The following is a 20,101-nucleotide window of genomic DNA, read 5'->3' as shown; positions in this document are numbered from 1 at the left end:
ATTGGTGTTCCAGTTCTGTAGAAGCTATAGTCAAGTATTGATTCTGCACCAGAGGATAAAGAACAGAGAATTAGCCATTATGGTAAGGAAAAAAAGAACACAGGTGTTACCCACCTTGGCCCTGGCTGACAGAGGCTGGGGGGAGGTGGGCAGGAGGGTGGAGGAGCTAATGTTCTCATGTTTTAACGGGTCATTTAGCAAGGTTCTCTATGGTCAGCAGAATATAAGATGAGGGTGTGAGGATTTTGCATGAGTGTAAGCAATGCCCTTTGAGTTAGGGACACAAATGGAGGGAAGAGGCTTGGGGGAAGAGATGGCTGAATAAGGAAGAGAACCCTCATTATCTTAAAAGAAGACAACAGAGTCACATGTTTATAAACTGAGAAACACTGATGCTATGGGTTTATAGTGTCCCCTCAAAAGACATGATCAAGTGCCTGGTACCTGGGAATGTGACTTTATTTGGAAATGGGGTCTTTGCCCAGGATATTACAATGAGGTCACAAGTGGGCTCTAGGCCACTATGAATGAGTCCTCCTAAGAAGTGGAAGACAGAGACATGGGGTGAGCCAAGGAACCCCAAGGATTGATGGCCAACACCAGAAACTGAAGAGGCAGGAGGACGCTTCCTGGGACTTCCAAGGGAGCTTACCCTGCTGATACCCGATCTTGGACTCCCAGCCTCCAGAGGATAGACAATACATTCCTGCTGTTTACGGTACTGAGTTACAGCAGCCCTGGACTGGCACAAATGGTATACACGCACATCATTTAGAGATACGAAGGTGATCCCCCAAAGAACTGCAAACGAGCCTGTGCAGGGACTAAGGTGCTGTCTCAGGGAAGTGGGCCTAAGGGAGGAGCTGAGCAAAGTAGGAACAGAAACATTTATTAACAGCCTTCCTTGCTCTTTGGTTTTTTTAACCACATGTGTGTGTTACTTTTATCTTTAAAAGAGTATAAATAAATTACCCGTGTGATATTATCAAAACACAGCTCTCTCCACGGCTGTCAACGTACTCTGATGATTGATGGCCATCTCCTCCACCTGTCCCCCGCCTCCTAGTTCCCCAGATACTGTCCCAGTCTTCAGGGAGAGCAGAACTGGGCTGGGGGTGGGGGCGGGTGGCATCAGCCTGGACTTTGAAAGAGGATGACGTCTGATCCCGTGTGTGTGCTCACACTCTTGACTCCACTTCAACACCAAACACAAATGATTTCTGGGCTTTTTGTGGGTTTGTATCATGGATGAGGGTGATTTTCCCTACTGACTTGGCTGATGAGGCATCAGCTACAATGAACACTGAGAGAGCTCATCACTGGCTTCCTTTGTAGATTAAAAATGCAAACAGTGCCCAGCAAAGATTTCAGTAACTCGGTTAGCCTGCATCAGAAAACCTCAAAACAGCACTTCATCGCTAACGTTGGCTCATCATGTTTACCAAACCCACAAGAAGAAATTCAAAGTGTCCCCCGCATGGCCTGGGTCCAGCGCCTTTGCCCGGCGGTACAGGCTGTGACTCTCCTGGCTGTGAGAAGCCTCATGCCCTCTGCTCACATTGAACCCAGCAGCTTGTAATGTGGCAAAACACTGCTGTCACCTCCCACGTGAACAGGCCTACTGGTGACCGTGGGGACCTAGAGCAAGGGCCCCAGCCCCCAACACAGGGCGCCGGGCAGCAGGCAGAAGACAAACACAGGCGTGGGAAGGCTTTGCTGAGGTCTGTTTGCACCCAGCTCCGCTTGGCAGCTGGGGAGCACCTTGCCATTCATTGGCACCAAGGAAAGGCCAGGTGAGTGGAACCTGAATGGAATGCCCCGCGGCTACCGGATGGACGAACATGCAGGAAGCAGAACAAAGGGGTGGCATTTTATCAGCAGTAGAATCCTGATTGCAGTCATGGCCCAAGGGGAAACCGTTTGCTTTTATTTTCTTTCTAGCCTTCCTTTTCCCTCGGAACACCTTCCAGCCATCCAGGTGATTACCTTACCTGCCTACCGTCTAGACTCAGTGTTTTCCCTGGCGTCCATGTTGCAGGGGGCAAGGTCACCTCGGAAGGGACTTCCAGGACAGATGGGAGCCATGCCAACAAGAAAGTAAGTCACAGTCCAAAACCCCGCAGCATGCCTGTGTTGCTACTGCACAGAGAATAAAATGGCTCGATTTTTACTATGTGACCTTGAACAGAACTCTCCCTTCCGCCCGGCATGCAGAAGACATGGTGGTCCTGTGTAAAGCTGGCTACGTTCAGCTACACACATCTGCTTTCTAATTGTCTCTGTTACTGTCCCCTGCAGCTGGCCTCCTCCCCTTTCTCACTTTTAAAATATCACCTCTCAACATATCGTGAGGAAGACCAAACCCTTAGACTCAGATGTTCCAGAAACCTGATATATTAGTTGTGCTTTGAATATGCCTGGCTACTTCTCATCTGCTTTTTTTTCCTTGGTCGCATGAACACTGCTGTAAACAAAATCTGTGTTTTTCCTTGAGGTCACCATTGAACAAGCTTCACAAGCATTTCACTATAGTTCAGGAACATGAAGGATCTGATTTTTCTTGTTCCATACCTACACACATGCACCAACATGTGCGCACACACACACACAGAGCCATGGATCGTTTGAACTTTCCTAGAACTACCAGAGTTCCTTAGCAACATAACTGAAAACATGGCAATACCCTTTGGATCTCCAAGTTCTGAACTCACTATGTGAATTGCTCAAGAGGTACATAACTCAAGGCTTCAAGACCTCGTTTTACCAAAAGATATCTTAGTAGGCACTAGTCTACAGAACTTTCTTACAGAGCAGGGCACCTGTATCAGCTCTCCCGTGTGGGAGCCAGGCTCACCTTAGCCAGCAGGGCTGGGCGCTGACATAGATCACAGACAAGCAGGGCAGACAGTTCCTCCATCCTGAGGAATAAGCACAACCCAGCTCCTAAAGAGCAGTCTCAGGATCCTTATTACCTGATGAGCTCATTCAGAAAAAGGTGGTGGGAGACATGCAGCCAATTGATCTTAAAAATAGAAAAAAAAATGGACAAAGTGCCCACCTCTCCTCCCATTTTCCTGGCAGAGGATGGGAGTTGATCAAGTGGGAGAAATAAGAGGAACAATAACTGCTCAGAGAAAATGAAATGAAAAAGACTAGTACACACGAACTGGATCAGAAGAAAGGGCAAAACCAAGCAGAATGATCTTTGGATAAGAATGGCATTACATAATACAGCGCCCATAACACATAAAGTGCTCTGCCCCACAAATCACTTCTCTACCAAGAATTAGAAGGTGCACAATAAACACAAAAATCAATTAAGGTCTGGAGAAGGCCTCCATTCCCCCTGAAGGGGCTTCATCTTATCCAAAAGCAGTTGACTTTCACAGGTGCGGTCAGGCTGCCTTGGAAAGGGTATTTTTTTTTTTCTTTTTATTATCATTTGTCTGCTCATAGAGTGAGTGATTGTTCCAATTTTAGTCTGCAAAGAAAGGTTAGATAGGAGGAGTAGAATGTTCTTTCACTTAGAAGATAATCTAATCCGTCCCATTGCCTGAGGCTCCCTGGGCCTCTGCTGCTGCTCCTGCTTGGAAGAGCAAGGACCAGCCACACCAGTGACCAGCGGCTTGGTGGCCACGCGACCAGTATTACCTCATCTTCCCCACAAGACTACACCATCCCAAGCACCCCCATCCAGAAAAGGCAGAGAACAGCAGCACAATGCTTGGCCCACAGGAAGCACAAAATAAATATTCACAGAGGGAACAGGAAACAAGAAAAAGTTCTCCAACCCAACGAGAGAAAACACCAGAGTCACAGTGCTCCTGTCACTAGCCACAAGATACCCGAGCAGGGCAGCTCACCTCTTGTGGAACAACTCAACCTGTGTTTGTTGAATGAATAAGAAAAAGAAATAGCTTTGAAACTTAGAAATAAAAACATTTTGGGGGGGAATCAGTTGTATTTTTATTAGACTAACTATGCCATTTAAGGAATTTGGTAATAAAGTTTTTGAAAAATAGAAGTCTTATTTTTCATACAAAACTGGATTTTGGTAATATGGGGTTCGCCTAAAGATGAGAATACACCCACGTATTTTCTTTGGACTCAAAGTACAAGTACTTTGTACAAGTACAAAATAAAGGAAAATAATCGAAAGTGCTTTCACGGTGAGGGTGTTTGCTATCAAATTAATTGGCCCTGGTGTGGCGGATCACCTCCCAAGGTGTGCAAACGTGGTTGGTGAAAATCCAGAACCAGAGGTAAGGAACTAGTGCCAGGGTCAGAGCTTAACCTCCTGGGCTGGAATTCTGACCAAATTAGGTCTCGTTGGACCTCAGGAGCAGCCCTCTGCCTTCCAGAAAGGAGGTGGACAGTGGCTATTTTGGTCTGTCTGCCCATCTGGCCCGCTGCGGCTGATGAGGTCAGCCACTCAGCTCCAGGCCAGGCCGGTGACGGGGTGCCTCCTCTGTTAGCCGGCCATCCCACTCTGACAAGAGCCCTCAGAGAATCCTGCAGGGACCCAGCAAGAAAGTTCCGGAGGGCAGATGAACACTCACCACCACCCTGGCCTAAGTACAGTCCCAAGCTATGGGTCAGTGGCATTCCCGTCATTGAAGAAGGGGACAGTACATCAGAACTTGACAGAGGAACAGGCCCCAAACTGTTGTCCCCAAATAAAAAAACTCACATCAACAGGAATATAAAAATGTTATTTAGAACTTCTGTTCTCAGATGTTTAACACAAAGGAGAGATTGTTGTGCCAGGGAACGACGTGGTCCAGTGTTCACAAAGCCAGGATTCTCTCGCTGAACATTCTGTTTCCAAAACACTGAGGAATACAGCAAGATTTCAAGACGGGGGAAAGAAGCTTCCTCTGGGAACAGGAGAGAAAGCTGAAATCCTTCACAGAGGGGCTGAAATCCTCCCAAGAAAACGCAAGGCTCTGAGCGACCGTGGGCTCTGCGGGCAGGGCAGCCAGTGGGTATGGCGAGTCCGCCCGCCCGCCCGTGCCCAGATCTGTGGAAGTGGTATGGGGTGGGAGGAAGCAGGCCTGAGAGGTTTTAAAGCAACAGAACATCCTAGTAACAGAGCATGCGAACCGGAGAACCTCAAGCACTTTTTAAAATAAATTCCTTGGAGGCCTGGGAGTGCAGCTCAGGGGTAGAGCACCTGCCTAGCATGCACAAGGCCCTGGGTTCCAACCAGCACCGCAAAAAAAAAAAAAAAAAGAAAGAAAAGGAAAGAAAGAGAAAAGAAAAGAAAGTAGCCCTTTGGGTCCAGGGTTCCAGGCAGTTTGGTATAGTTTACCTTCACTGGGATTGTTGGCCAGAAAGGAACGTGCACACGCGCCCCTTTACTACTCATCCCAAGGAGACCTCCTTCATGAAGGTGGAGTGGGGGTAGCAGGATGGCTGACAGTGACCTCTCTTGAATGTCCACCATATCCAAATGCGTTGCAGAAGGAAGAGCCAAAAGCCCCAAGCAGAAAGAAAACTCCACGGTATCCATTTGTTTCCTCTTATTTTTAATCTCCTTACTTTTCAACTTTTCCACTGAAAACAGTCACATTACTGTCCTTCATCCTCTCCCCTTTATGGAACAGGAAGGTTCTGGAAGGCAGTGCAACATGGATGGAGATGCCAGGCTTGGAATCCAGGTTCCCCCACCTCATCCTGGCCCCACTGCACTGTGGGATCAGTGAATTTAGTCCACTTTCCTTCAACTCAATTTCCTCATCCATAAAATGGAGTGAAGATGCCCTGCTTCGATTCCTTACAAATCAAAGCGTAGTAAATGATAAAGAGAAGTGTCCGCACGCAGGTTCCTGCCTCACCCATCACTGAGCCTGCCCACAGCAGACACATGTTAAATTTAATTAGACAGTAAAATACTTTAATTCCTCTAGCTTTTCCTGATAATATGTCCTCTGCCTTTCCCCCTAATCTCTCTGCCTGTCTCTGAGCAAGCACACTTCAGATGAGGCAGGAGACCATTATACATACCCTCCCTATAAAGCGTGACACTGTGCACCAAGCATTGTTTTAATTAATGGTCAGGATGGTGGTAAAATTGATATGAGATGATGGTGCACACACCCCACCACCAGCAGCATGTCCTACCTCTGAAATTTCAAGGAGCGCCTTTGTTAAAATATACAAAGGAAATACTTAAAGAGGTAAAGGAGGATAGAAGGCAACAACAGATATAAAAGTCAGGAAGGTCAAATTCTCAGCTTTGTCTCCAAATTTGTCTTCAAATGTTTTTGAAGAGCATGCATAATATTAAACATATTTAAGGAGTCAAAAAATCATAGCAACTAATAAGTATTAACATAAGCTGACACATATGAAATTTTAAGGTGATTATCCACTTGAAAAAGATATTACTTTAATTCCTTTTGACAGGCGGCTGAGAACGATGACAGGCGGCTGAGAACGATGACAGACCGGAGTGACGTCCGGCTCCTACAGCCAGTGCCACGCCCCAACCCCTTGCTTCTCTCAACTCACTTGGGCAAAAACACTCACGGGGCACCTGCACACGGCAAACGTGGTTTCAGGTCAGAATGAGCAAGGGATCCAGTTGAGGTGGCCGTCCTCTGAGGCCCTGGGGCACCACAGGGCAGCAATGTCCACAGAGCAGAGCTGCAGAGGCAGGAGGGGCCACGGGGGGGGGGGGGCTCAAAGGGAAGATCAGGGACTCTCACTAGTGACCCGTGGATAGGATGAGATGCCCGAGGCGCCAGGGCCCTGGAGGGGTGGGAGCACAGCTGCGGGGCACGTGGAGAAGCACCTGCAGCCCTCCAGGTGGCTCCAGCCAGAGCCCCGGGTCTTTCCCTCTTGAATCAAAACAAACAGCCAAGCACTCAAAGCCAGCACTGGGCCCTGCAGCAGGTCGGCTGGGGAGTGGGGTCTGGAGGAAAGGCCCCGCAGTGAGAGGACCTCAGAGGAGGTAGAAGTCGGGAGCTATAATGAGCTGGGAGGGAGAGACCCATTTCTCACAACTGCACAGGAGGCCCTTCCCCACGGTGTCGCATTTGATCTTCGTGGTGACCGTAACCCTAGGTGTAGCACTTACTAACCCGTTTTAAAATCTCATCCGAGATTACAGAACTAGTTAGAGATGGAGCCAGGGCAGCTGGGTCAGTCTGACTTTGGGATCTGTTTTCTAAACTATGGTACTACTTCTCTATTTGCAGCAGCTTCACACAGACACAGGCATGCACTCAGAGGAGAATTTTATAGTCTAGGCATGGGGAAGGTCAGTCTAACCATGACTCAAATCCTAGAGGCTATAAAAGAAAAAACCTGATAAATCTGATTACATGAAAATAAAAATTTCCTGCATTGGGAAAAAAACACCATAAGCAAAGTACAATGGCAAACCAGAAGAACTATCTAGAACATGAATCACAGAGAGAAGGCTAATTTCCTTAAAAAACATAAGAAATGCCTATAAATCAAGAAAAAAAATCCAACAAAGCCCAATGAAAGTCAGCTAACAGAAAATCAAAATAGTTCATAAACCCACCAAAAGATACTTAAAAGAACCAGAGAAATGAGGGTTAAACTTCTCAGAATGGCAAACATCAAAATGTTTGATAGATACACAACAATGAGGCTATGCAGAAAGAAACATTCTCATAAATACTCATGAGAGAAGAAATAAGGCATCCACCAGGAAGGATGATCTAGCACTATCTATCAAAATCACCAATAGACTTACTCTTGGATTTGAATTCCAATCCCAGGATTCTATCCTGCAGGTGAACCCAGAAGTGTGCACAATGACGTCGTCAGGAAGCCCGTTTTTGCTGCACTGATGGTTCTAGCAAAACTCTGACAAGAACCTAAATGTCCAACAAAAGGACACTGATAAATAAATTATGGCATATCCCTATGATGGCCTATTATTTAGACATAAAGGAGAAGAGGAAGCGCTTAATATATTGATATGGAACAAGCCGCAAGGCACACTGCTCACCAAACAAAGCAAATTAAAAATGGCAATTGAAGTGTGTCATCACGAATGGAAAACAACACCTCATGCAGACACAGCATATCTGTGTGCACCCCTGGGAAGGTACACAAGGGACTGGCAACAGTAGGCGCTTTGAGGGAGAGATGGGTGGCGGGGGAGCAAGGTCAGGAAGGAGACCTGCTGGTGCTGAACTGTGTACTCTTTGAGTCTCTTGCATTTATATTATGTGCTTAGATTACCTACTCAAAAAACTTAACATATATACACACATATGTACACACACACACACACACACACACACCTATCACTTACAAATCAAAATCAAGTGCCAAAGAGTCTTCTGGCCCTCAACGCTGTGTGAACTTAGGCAAGTGGTTGCTTCACTGTTTAGAAAGGGTCTGTTTGTTCATTCATAAAATTGAGATGATCGTCCTTCCTTCCTCCCAAGGCTAAGAGGAGCCAATGAATGGATGTATGCAAAGTCCTTAGATGAGTGCCTGGTACCTAGTGAACAAATGCAAGCATAAGTGCTTCTTAAATAAGTGTTGGTCAAGGAAGATGTCTCTAAAAAGTGACATCTAAGGTCACCTCAGAAAGAATGAGATAAGAAGTGGGAAGCAGGTGAGGCAGGACGCATGGCTCAGAGGGACTAGCATGTGCAAAGGTCAGGAGGTGGGAAATGCCCTGGTGTGTTCCAGGCAGCCTGTCGGGGTGGAGGTGGGAGGGCAGGGTACAGCCAGAGTCGTGGCTACTGACCTGCAAGGGACCAGTCACAACAGTTTCCCTGAGGTGGTGGGCAGCCAATGGAGCCTTCTAGGCAGGGGAATTCCACAATTGGACTGCCTTTTCTAGAAAGAGCTCTCTGGCCACAGTCTACAGGACTGTCTGGGTGAGAGAGGCCACCTGGAGAGGGTCGCAGTAACTCAGGGAAGAAGTGATGTGGTTGTGAATTAAGATGGTGGCAGTGAGCCAGGACAAGGGAAGGAGTCGGGAGACATGAAGGAGGTGAATGGACCAGGTAGGTGACCTGGGTGGGGGCTGGAGGTGGGCAGAAGATGAATCAAGGATGACTCCGAGTTCTGACTTGGTCAGTCTGGAGATCCGTGACACAACTGAGACAAGAGTGCAGAGAAAGGACCTGGTGAGAAGAGGGGTGAGATGGTGACATGGTCCTAGATGGGCTGAGGGTCAAGTATCTCACAGGGTCTAGTGATCAGTTAGCCACAGGGTCTAAATTTCAGATAAAAGTCCAGGCCTGGAAACCCTGCTTTGGGGGGTACCAGGCACGTCTTCAATATTAAAGGATTTGGTTCAAGCAAGACACTTTGGAGAAGTGTTACCCGAAGCAGGCAGCTCCTGGCCCCTTCCTTCTCCCCTCCACTGCCTCCCTCTGTCCTGCCCACCCCTCCCCGCAGCTTTCCCCCTTCCTAAAAGGACAACAGTCCTCACAAGAGGTTTCCTGACATGCTGATGGGAAGTGGTCGCTCTGACCAGCCCCAGCCCATCAGTGCCAAAGCCTTTATTTTTCCCAGTTTGTGCCTCTATTTGTACACAGTAGAAGCCACCAGGAAGTGGTCACAGTTGTGTAAGTGCATCTCCACACCAGCATGAGCATCCTGAAGACCTTATTTTTCAGACAGGGGATTGGTGTCCAGCCCTTTCCCGAGAGAGGGGGTTGTGCCAGGTGTGCTGTCCAGCTGTTTCTCAGAAGGAGCGCTCTGGGGTTTTCTCTCTGCTGAGGGGTCTTCAGCAAAACCAACCCCCACCTAAGGCTGAGCTACCAACAAGTTTACTAAGAGACCTTAGGATTGATACATGTTTTTCTTCCAGGAAAATACAAATCACGTGTAAGCAAGATTCTGGAGCAATTTTGCCAAGTGGGGTCTGGAGCCAGAACTGCAGAAGGCCAGCTTTCTCCTCCCTCACCGCAGTGACCCTGACCTCTCAGCTTCAGTTCTCTCACCTAGAAAAGTGGGATTAACTGCTGGACCATCTCCAAATCTCCTTCTGGCTCTAAAATTTTGTGAGTTTAGCTTCAGGAAGGGATGTTAATACAACACTTCAAAGCTATTATTAGACATTAAAAGAAATTTAATTTTGGAAACTGATTTCTTAACTGGGTGCCAGAAATGGTATCATTGTGTTCTCTGCAAAATTGTTGAAATGGCAAGTATGTGCATCCCAAAGGGAAATCCCTGCTATGATACTGTAGCAGATGCTCAGTGTTCAGATTCCATGTTTGCCAAAGAAGCCATGCCTTTTCACAGCCTGAAGAAGGCATAGGAGTGGACTCACAGGGGAGAGACAGTGGCAGCGGACCACAGAGTTGCTACTCAATCTTTAGCTATGTAAGTGATAGGCTTGTATGTTAAGGCATAGGACAGAGCATTCATTCTGCCAAGAAATCAACAGTGTATTTTCCCGCTTACAAAGGTTTATGTGACTTGTGGGTGCAAGCAAGAAACATGAACAAGGAGACGGACACCAGTAATGACCCTCAGACTTCTCTTTCTGGTAGGGGCCATGTGATCACACAGATGAATTCAAGCTATAGTTGCTAAAAATAGCCACAAAGGCTGGGGCACAGCAGTCCATGCCTGTAATCCCAGGCGCTCAGAAGGCTGAGGCAGGAGGGACGCTAAAAGCAGGAAAATCACAAGGACCAGGCCAACCTGGGCCACTTAACCTTATCTTGTTAAAATAAATAATTAAATAATAAATAAATAAACCTCTAGGTTCAATCTCTAGTACCGCTATACAAGGAAATAATAAAAATAAAAAAAATAACCACAAGGATTTTCAGCTAAAGCTCAACACAAAGAAAAAAAATATCAAGAAGAAAATGGTCATTTTTATGGAAAAGACCATTTTTCCTATGTTAGTCAAATTGTAATTTCTCTAGAATATGTAGACTTTTAGTAGATGGCAAAACATGTCAGAGTCTCATGGACTTGTAATATTGTATCTCAGAAGATATCATGTACCCTTACAAATCAAAACCTGATTCAGTTAATTTTAAATGCATTATTTTGAAAAATAATTTCAGTTGAAATTAGATTTCAGCAATGTTTTTGGTAATCATCTGAAGAAGAATATTACGTATCTTCTAACATTGGTAGCATCTCTACTGTTAATACACAGCTATATAGAAATTAGTTATCTAATTTACTAGAAACAGATATAATTTCCTAGTGCTTTGAAGGATTAGAGGGAGATATGCACAAATGGGCTTCCATCTTTGAAACACACACACACACACAGAGATCCAATTGTAAGAATTCATCATTTTTTACTTCAGAGTGCTCATTATATTCAACTCACTCAAAATAAGAGAGAGAACAAATTAAACTATAAGCTAGGATAGCTATTTCATCTATCATTTTCACTAATATAAAAAGGGCTGATCACTATTCATACTGCTGGTAGAACTATAAAATGTTAACCTCTGTTGAGGGCAATTTGACAGAATCAATCAAAATGACGAACGTACTCACTTTCAGTGGCGGCATTCCATTCCTAGGATCTTTTCCCTAGATATATACAAAATAATGTAATACAAAGCTATTCACTACATCATTGTTTGTCCTGGCAAAAACTGGGAACAGCTAAATGTCTATCAGTAAGGGACTAGTTACAATTCACTGAGCAGTAATCAGTGCGGTCTTACCAAAAAAAAAGAGGATGCTCTTATCTTATTGATATGTGCTGAATTCCAACATGTATTTAAATAACATATGCAAAACAACATGTATGTTTAGCCACACTGCAAAGAAAGGGGAAAAGTATATATAAACATCCATACATGTATACCATGCATGTACATATGTGTATACAAAAGTACAAATATATGCACACACAAGACCCTAACAATACAGATTCTGGGAAAGGAAACAAGATGTCTGAGGATAATAGACAGAAGACTCCACTACATACCTTTTAGAATTTTTTTGAATTTCAAGCCCTGCAAACATGTTACTTATTAAAAAATAAATTAATATAGACCAACAAATGTGACTAATAAATTGTGCACTGGTAAGCAGTAAATTCATTCTCATATATATTACCTTTTAACAAGAACTTAAAGGACTGTATTTTTTAAATCCCAAAACATGTAGGCCGAGATTTTTTTTTTTCAAGTCATATGATTAGGGCTATGAAGAATCAAAGTGAGCCTCTCTTCCTCTTTCCCAATCTCTTGGAGTTCTTATAAAATAATAAATTAAATATAACAGTTTGGAGGAAAACCAATTAAAGTCACACAAATCATCATTAACCCCTTCCCCAGATGAATGACAAAGAGACACATGTCTAATTAACACAGAGTCATATTGTGTAAAGATCAGTTAGCAAAGGAAAGGAACAGATGGCAAACCAGAAAACTTGATCTGACACTGAAAACTTCAGGCAGCCGAAGGAAACTGTACCTGAATGGAAATGGCTCTAGGAGTGAGGACCAACTCGCCCAGGCAACTCCCTCCAGCTTTCAGGAGCAGCGGGTCTTGCAATGTTGTCCCCACAAGGCAAAGCCATCCCAAAGCCATCCCGCTTTCTACATATGCAAACATGCAAACATACTCACACCCACCAACCAACCTCCCTTGGACCACAGAAAGATTTCCTATCCCCAGGCAACGAATGGCTCAGTTATTTCAAACCAATCTAGCATTTCAGTTCAACAAAAGGCACTGGACATCATCTTGGAGTCTGATGTAAGAAAAGCTGACCTGCAAGTTCATGCTTTAACAACCATGTCTTTTTCTTCCTCTGAAAGAGATTTAGAACAGGAGCCAGAGAAAGGGATAAAGATCACCGAGTGGATGAAACCCTCCTATGATCCACAGAGCAGGTACTGAGAGGGTCCTGCTTCCGGCACCCCCAGGCTCAAAATCAAACTAGAGAAAGCCGTGGCAGGCTCAGGGCCACTCCCTCTGTCTTCAAGTTCATCCCTCCCTCAGGCATCCTCTGTGGAAACAAGGAAGCCACAAGCCATGACAGTTCCACTGGCCAGACCCTCAGCAAGGAACCAGCAACTGACTCCACATGTTGGCGACTTCAGCATGGCTGGTCGATACTCCTTCTCCCTGTCCCCACTGACCCAAGCTGGGCAGGCAGCACATTTCAGACAGGATGCCTCCCAAGAGTCATGATGCAACCCTGAAAAAAAAGTCTGTTCAAGATCCAAAACCAGATCTGGTTTCTGCCAATTCAGATCAGAGGCGAAGGCACCTGCCATTAGAGAAGGCATGTTGAATTTACACGTATTTAACATCAGCACACACTTCACACGCTCTTGTTTTGTTTTTTGTTTTACATACATAAAGTGTGTTAAAGGTACATTCTGTAGTGAATCGGATCAAAAAACCTTAGGGTAAACATCAGATACAGTTTTTGCTTTTTATGTGAAAAGCAGCGAAGAGCAAGTTTTTGTTTGTTTGATTTTTTTGGACTCAGAAAATTAACTACTCAGAGCCAAAAAGTAAAATAAAATAAAAGGCAGAAGAGGGCCAATCAGATTATCTTTAGCTTTTTAGATTCTTTTTTTGTTTTTTAGGTTTTATAAGTATAAATGATTAGTACAATCATAATTATTGGATTTGAATGCACACTTTAATTCATAATACTGTGTGTATGTGTGTTTTATGTGTGTTCACACACAGCAGATTTATGTATATATTTTATACAAAGCTGACAGTTTCCACTAAATTATTCGAGGTACTGGGATTCAAACTTAATTCCTTTCTCTATTCGAGACAGCAGGCTCCTCTGGATGGAGAATATTTTTAAATATAAAAACTAATTATCCTATCTCACTGCCTATAAATTCAATTTCTATTTCTAAGGCTGCTTCTGTTGTGCATCTCTCGGTAGGTTCTTTGCATCATGGCTTGTTTATAACCTCATATAAAAGCACAAGAAAAAACTGGAATCAAATAAAATAAGCTTCCCAACCTTTTAGGAGGTTTTGGAAGCACAGCAACATTTCCATAATGATATATGCTATATATAAAAAATCAAGTCCGCTTGTTTTAAAAGGTAGTTCTTAAGTTGCAAATTTTATATGGAAAAAAATGTAGGAAGTATAAGGTGCATGGACAGGTGAAGAGTGAGCTAATGCCAGAGTCAGAAAGCTTTCTCTTGGTTAGACTTTCCAGTAAAACCAATTACCCCATGCACATGAAATTGCATCATGCAAACATTTTCAGATCAAAGTCTAGCCTCTGCCTGGTGTCAGCCTACTGAGAACTTCCAAGGCCATTCTGGAAGGAGTCTGAGAGTAGGGGTATGAAATGCACTGCAACCGTTAGTTCCTCCCTTCTAAACTCTGCTGACTCCTTTCAAAGAGAGTCCTTCACAAATGTTTCAAGGAAAGCCAATTAGCAACCACAATTTATGCTTACCAGATGGGGTGGTGAAGGTCAAAGGCAAACCAAAGTAAACTGACCATGATAAATACTTGCAAACCATACATCTGAGAAGAGGCTAATATCCAAAATATATAAGGAATCCAAACAACCCAATAGCAAGACAACAAATAACCCAATTAAAAAATAGGCAACGGATCTGAACAGATGTTTTCCAAAAGAAGAGATATGAATGGCCAACAGACATGTGAAAAAATGTTCAACATCTCAGGGAAACGCAAATTAAAACCATAATGAGACATCACTTCACACATTAGGATGGCTATTATTTAAAAAAAAGATGAACAATAACAAGTATTGGCATGGATTTAGTGAAAATGAAACTTTTGTACACTGTTGGTAGAAATATAAACTAGTACAGTCCATTCTGAAAAATAACACGGAGGTTCCTCAAAAATGTAAAAGAGAATTACCACATGACCCAGCAATCCCACTTTGGGGCATTTATCCCAAGAAATTGAAATTCATATGTCAAAGAGATATCTGTGCTTTCATGTTTAATTCAGCCAATAACTGAGATATGGAAGCAACCTAAGTGTATAGGGGCAAATGGAAAATAAAATGTGATATATACTGTGACATATATATACAATGGAATACTTGCTACACAACTTTGGAAATAGGGAAATTTTGTCATTCATTGTCATTTGTCAACATGGATGGAACTAAAAGATATGATGGCAAGTGAAATAAGCCAGACATAGAAAGACAAATGTTACATAATTTCACATATATGTGTGAGGTGACCTCATAGAAACAGAGACTAGAAAGGTGATTACCAGAGGCAGTGGGGATGGAGGATGGATAGGCAACAGGAAGATTTGATCAAAGGGAACTAAATCTCAGAATAGAGGAGTAAGTTTAGTAACCTATTATTCTGCACGGTGCCCACAGTTATAATAATGCACATTTCAAAATTACAGAAAGGATAGATTTTTAGTATTCTCATTGCCAAAAAAAAAAAAAAAAAAAAAAAAAGTTGGTGAAGTGATGGATATTTTAATTAGCTTGATCTAATTTTCTATAATGTAGAGTGATCAAAAAATCACATCATACCCTATAAATATGCACAATTATTTGTTAACAAAAATAAGTTAAATTATAAATAAAAATCAAAATAGCCTAAGAAACCCTCAGTGCCTTTTGACTCTCTCAGTATCAGTTATATGAACCTCTCTGAAGAAAATCCCTCATCAGAGATCTGTTCTTGGGCTACTAGCTCAGCTGCCTATTGGCTGTGCAACTGTGGAAGTCTCTTTGAACGCTTTAGACCTTATTTTACTTATGAAATGAGGTAGCACTGAATAAGGTTACTCCAAGGTTCTTTCAGGCTCCAACTGTCCAAGGTTCAGGGTCAACCCTTGTGGCTATGCCCCACCCTTGCCAGACCCCGCCCCCGAGCCTGGCCCAGCCCCCAAGCTGTGCCCCTCGCTCATCTCTGTTACGACTGTCTGCACTATTTTCTGCACATAGCATGACGACACGAGAACTTTTTCATCAAGATGCTTCCTGTCTCTTTGTTTTGTAAGCATCACAGGGCAAATGAATAGTAAAGACATAAAAAAAAAAAAAAAAGCTAAACTAAGACGACTGAGGTCGGATTCCTCAAAAAGGAAGAGTTTCCTGCTTTAGGAAATTCAGGCTTCCTTTTCAAACAAGGAATCTAGGAAGCCATTTTTACATCCCACTTCCTCAATCCTCGTTCTTGAGTGTTTGATTCTTATTTCTCAATTCCCTGGAGATTAAGAAGGAAGGGAAGATATTTTTCCTATCTACCCTCTGATTTGGATCACTCCAACACACTTAACAGTTTCAGAAGCTGATTTCTAAGTCTCCTGGTAAACACTTTCTAGGCCCATCTACCATGGGAGTTGGCCTTTAAATGACACTTTTCCCCCACTGAACATGCACAAAGGTCGCTGTTTGAACTTGTCCTGCCCTTATTTCTGAAGCCAGTAGAACCACAGGGCAACACAGTTTTCTTCTACTCCTCACTTTTTTTTTTTTTGCAAGTACTGGGATTGCACTACCATTGCAGGGGTGCTATATCTCCAGCCCTTTTAATAATAATAATAATAATTATTATTATTATTATCATTATTATTATTATTATTTTGAGACAGGGTCTCACTCGTATCCCAGTCTGACCTGGAACTTGTCATCCTCTTGCCTCAGCCTCCCCAGCAGCTGGGATTACAGGTGTACCCACTGGGCTTGGTTCCAACTGTCACTTATGAGCCAAAGACACTGAAGCTGGAGGCTGCAGTGGAATTTCTGCCTCCAGGCCCACCTTCCTCCAGAGGAAGAAATTTTCAGGGACTTGGCTGAATCTAGGTATTTGTAATTCACAAATGTAATTTTTTAAATAGAAAAATCTCAGTCCAACTATACCCATGTTGCACAGAACAACACTGCTATGACTATGTTCAACACACCAAGGACAGAATTAGATTTCACCTTCATGATTTTGGGTGTGGCCCCAGAGGAAGTACTTATTGGCCATTTGTAGTTCTGGCATCCTTTTATGTAGAGAAATTGGAAAATAAGTTTGGTTACCAAGATTTGTGTGACCTGAAGACCACAGAGTTACTGAGGCCATGCTAAACAAGCTTAGGTGACCTTCAAACACATGTAGCAATAATATTGCACCCAGCAGTGGCAAAATACTAAGTGGCCCTACCCTAACTGTCCTCCTTGGCACCCCTAAGCCCATCAGTGAGCACGTGGTAGAGAACTTGGAATGTGTGCTTCCATTCTGGTGCCAAGCACTATATACCCTGATCCTTTTCTTAAGCACATTTTGAGTGGCCCTGAGTTTCACAACTCAATGAGCTTCATTGTCAAAAAAATACAAGACTTGCTTAAGTAGTTTCATATGTAAACTGCCTAGCTTCAGAAGGGTTGCGTACTACATTATATGCAGTTTTCTTTCTTTATTGTTTGCAGTTTCCAGTTTAGGATTTATCCAATTATCTATCAATTGTCTGGAAGGCCAGGCATGGGGGATTCCAGTTACAGGAAATGCTTCTGCCATCTCAGGGCCTGCAGGCACAAAGCAAAGCCTGGGCGACGGCAACAGACCCAACAGGGTGCTGGCTGTTGGAAGGGTAACTTACTTTCCAAGGGGGGCTGCCTGGCAAAATAACCTGAGTGTGAAGTTTAACTACAAAACTGCTTCTAACCACTTTGCATGAATCTGTTATTTATTACAGGAAGGGGAGTAAAAACTGGGGTTGTGAAGGGGGGTTGAAACCTGCTTGAGATGTCAGTCAACATCTGCTCTTGTTAAGGGTGTGGGGCACAGACCAAGGATTGCCCTTTTAGGTGATATAGTTGGCTCTGGGGCAGACAGACAGACTTCTGAGGGAGTCTGAGGCCAGCCTGGCACCTCTGCAGCTTACACAGGGGGCCTGGTTCTCACTGAGAAACCCAGAGACCTCAGTCTCCACTTGATTCCGGTTATGGACAGCAATCCCTTGAAAGCCCAAGTCTGGTCATTCCCCTTCCCTGCTGCAAACTGTCCCCTGGCTCCCATGGCACTCAAAACAAAATCCTAAATTCCTGCAAGAGTCATCAGCTCTTGCTGTGGTTCTCTAGGGGGACAGAACCATCCCCAAGGACATTGTGGACATCCATGCTGCTGCTTTGGTAGACACAGGATAATTAGGGGGAAGCAGTGGCATTAGAGGGTAGGGTCCATGCAGGTTGGACAACCTGAAATGCACACATGGTCCAGCACAATCCAGAAATGGCCTACGTCCCTGACTTTCCAGCCTCCCCTGAATATGGCTCTAGTGACAAACCTAACACCAATTTACATGTCCGGGTTTTTCTCCTCGATTTCCATAAACAAACACTGAATTTCTAGGAATGCAATACAGAATGATATATTTTGCTTTGTTTAGAACTTTACTAAGCAGTCAACATTTCAGAAACATCACACCACTAGATGGAACAGCAATTATGTCATCTGAGTCACCAATGTAACACATCTGCAGCCCTCTGTATTTATAGCTGCCACGTTTGCAGTGATCCTCCATGCGGGTACAAGACGTGACCACACTGCTATTTTCTCCGGTATAGGCATACTGACATTGAGGTGTTGAAATGCTTATTATTTTATTACAAATTTCTTCTCTTTGGTACTTCCTTTTATATTACAGTTAAGAAATCACATTGACGGTATGTAGTTATGTGAACAGGAGGTTATGGTTTCTACCAATTTCACTGCAAGAATAAAAGGAGTGTTACTAAATATCAAAGTAAGGTGTGGGTCTGGCCAGGGCTCCCTCCTCCCCCTCTCATTTCCTATCACTTTCCCTCACTCTGTGACACTTCGTGGTCCCTCTCCTCATGCCCAGCTCCTGCTCCTGGGCCTTCTACTTGCCATCGGTCTGCAAAGTGCATCTTTCAGATATCTTACTTTCCCTTCCAACCTGGTCCTCCTTCTTCTTTCTATAGAATGTGTCATTGTCCTACATTAAATTTTATATTTATTTATTGACTTTCTCGACTACTAGAATGCTGTTCCATGAGACCAAGAATTTGGTCTTTTCCCCCAGCACCAGGGACAGGGTCTGACATATAAAAGGCACTTAACACATGACAAATCAAGGTGGAGACGAACAAACAAGCTGGGTCCTACCCTGGGGCCCAGCTTCCCTGGGAACCAGCACATTCATTCCACTGCCACCCTGCGAGCACTGTGACCAAATGGGCTCTTCCCTCCTCTGACTGTGTCCCCATGCCCCACCCTCTGCCAGGTAGCAGTACAGTAAAAGTGGGAGCCCAGGGAAGAGCAGGGGGTGAATTTTTCTTAAAATAACTGTGTTGTGAGGACCAGCTCTGTATGGGTGCACTCTGATAGAGGTGCTGCCTCTAGACCTGGGGACCCCTGTCTGTCCTCTCTGCTCACTGGTCAGAGCTACACTGGAGAAACAGAGGCTGGATTCTGAAAGGCAGAGCTTCCTCCCCAACTAACCAACTTCCGTAAGACCATACCTAATCAATATCACTCAAAAACCAGACAATTTTGAGGTCACTAAATAGTAGCTGCTGATGGCAAAAGTATGTCTTTCCTTATTATTTTCTGGGTTTTGTTTCTTGTCATGCCACTGCTCCTGCCTGCTACCTTAAAATGCATTCTGTTTAGAAATCACCAGGAAGAAATGCTATTCAAAGTGAAATCCTGATAGGTACGTTTGATCTTGATAAATGGACTCTAAAAGGCCACCTATAGCCAAGACACACTGGAGGAAAAGAAAATGAGGTGAAGAACTTTCTCTACTGGACATTGGCAGAGATGCTCTCCTTTGGTCAAACTTGGATCAATGTCTGTGAGTTCTCTTTCTGACTAGTCCCTGACCTTTGGCTTCCTTTTTGCTATCCTTGTGGAATCCAGTTAGATCGAGAATTCTACTAAGTCAATTTAGTGACATCCCCTACCCTTAGTATCTGTCCTTCAGCAACAATTCTAGCTGGTCTAACAAGAGCCCTGATGCTCCTCTTAGTGATTTCCCATCCACTGATGCCACCTGCTCCTTAGCTATACACCCTCACTTGTCCTTACTGTAGCCAGATGGAGCCTAATATCTCTCCTACTCCAAGATTCCATCACAGCTGTCTCTATACCCATTGCAATCAATGGTCCCCCTTGATTGAAATGTTCCTCACCATTTTTAACTAGTATCATAAG

General features: G+C 43.9%; 1 protein-coding gene and 1 long non-coding RNA gene across 3 annotated transcripts in view; one reads left to right on the top strand and one right to left on the bottom strand.

Moving 5' to 3' along the window:
* Positions 1-20,101, bottom strand: part of Bcl2 (BCL2 apoptosis regulator) — a 168,444-nt gene that overhangs the window by 111,218 nt on the left and 37,125 nt on the right. The window lies entirely within an intron of this gene.
* LOC139702192 (uncharacterized) lies at positions 1,633-11,993 on the top strand. Of its 2 annotated transcripts, XR_011704772.1 has the most exons (4): positions 1,633-1,793; positions 1,942-2,097; positions 6,409-6,563; positions 9,815-11,993. It is a non-coding gene; the product is annotated as an uncharacterized lncRNA (long non-coding RNA). The 2 variants fall into 2 exon arrangements; XR_011704771.1 differs by lacking the exon at positions 6,409-6,563 and having other exon boundaries at positions 1,636-1,793.

This window comes from Marmota flaviventris, chromosome 16 (assembly GCF_047511675.1).
Source record: "Marmota flaviventris isolate mMarFla1 chromosome 16, mMarFla1.hap1, whole genome shotgun sequence".
Lineage (NCBI taxonomy): Eukaryota > Metazoa > Chordata > Mammalia > Rodentia > Sciuridae > Marmota > Marmota flaviventris.
Note: the sequence above shows the minus strand (reverse complement) of the source record. Positions and strands in the feature narration are given on the sequence as shown.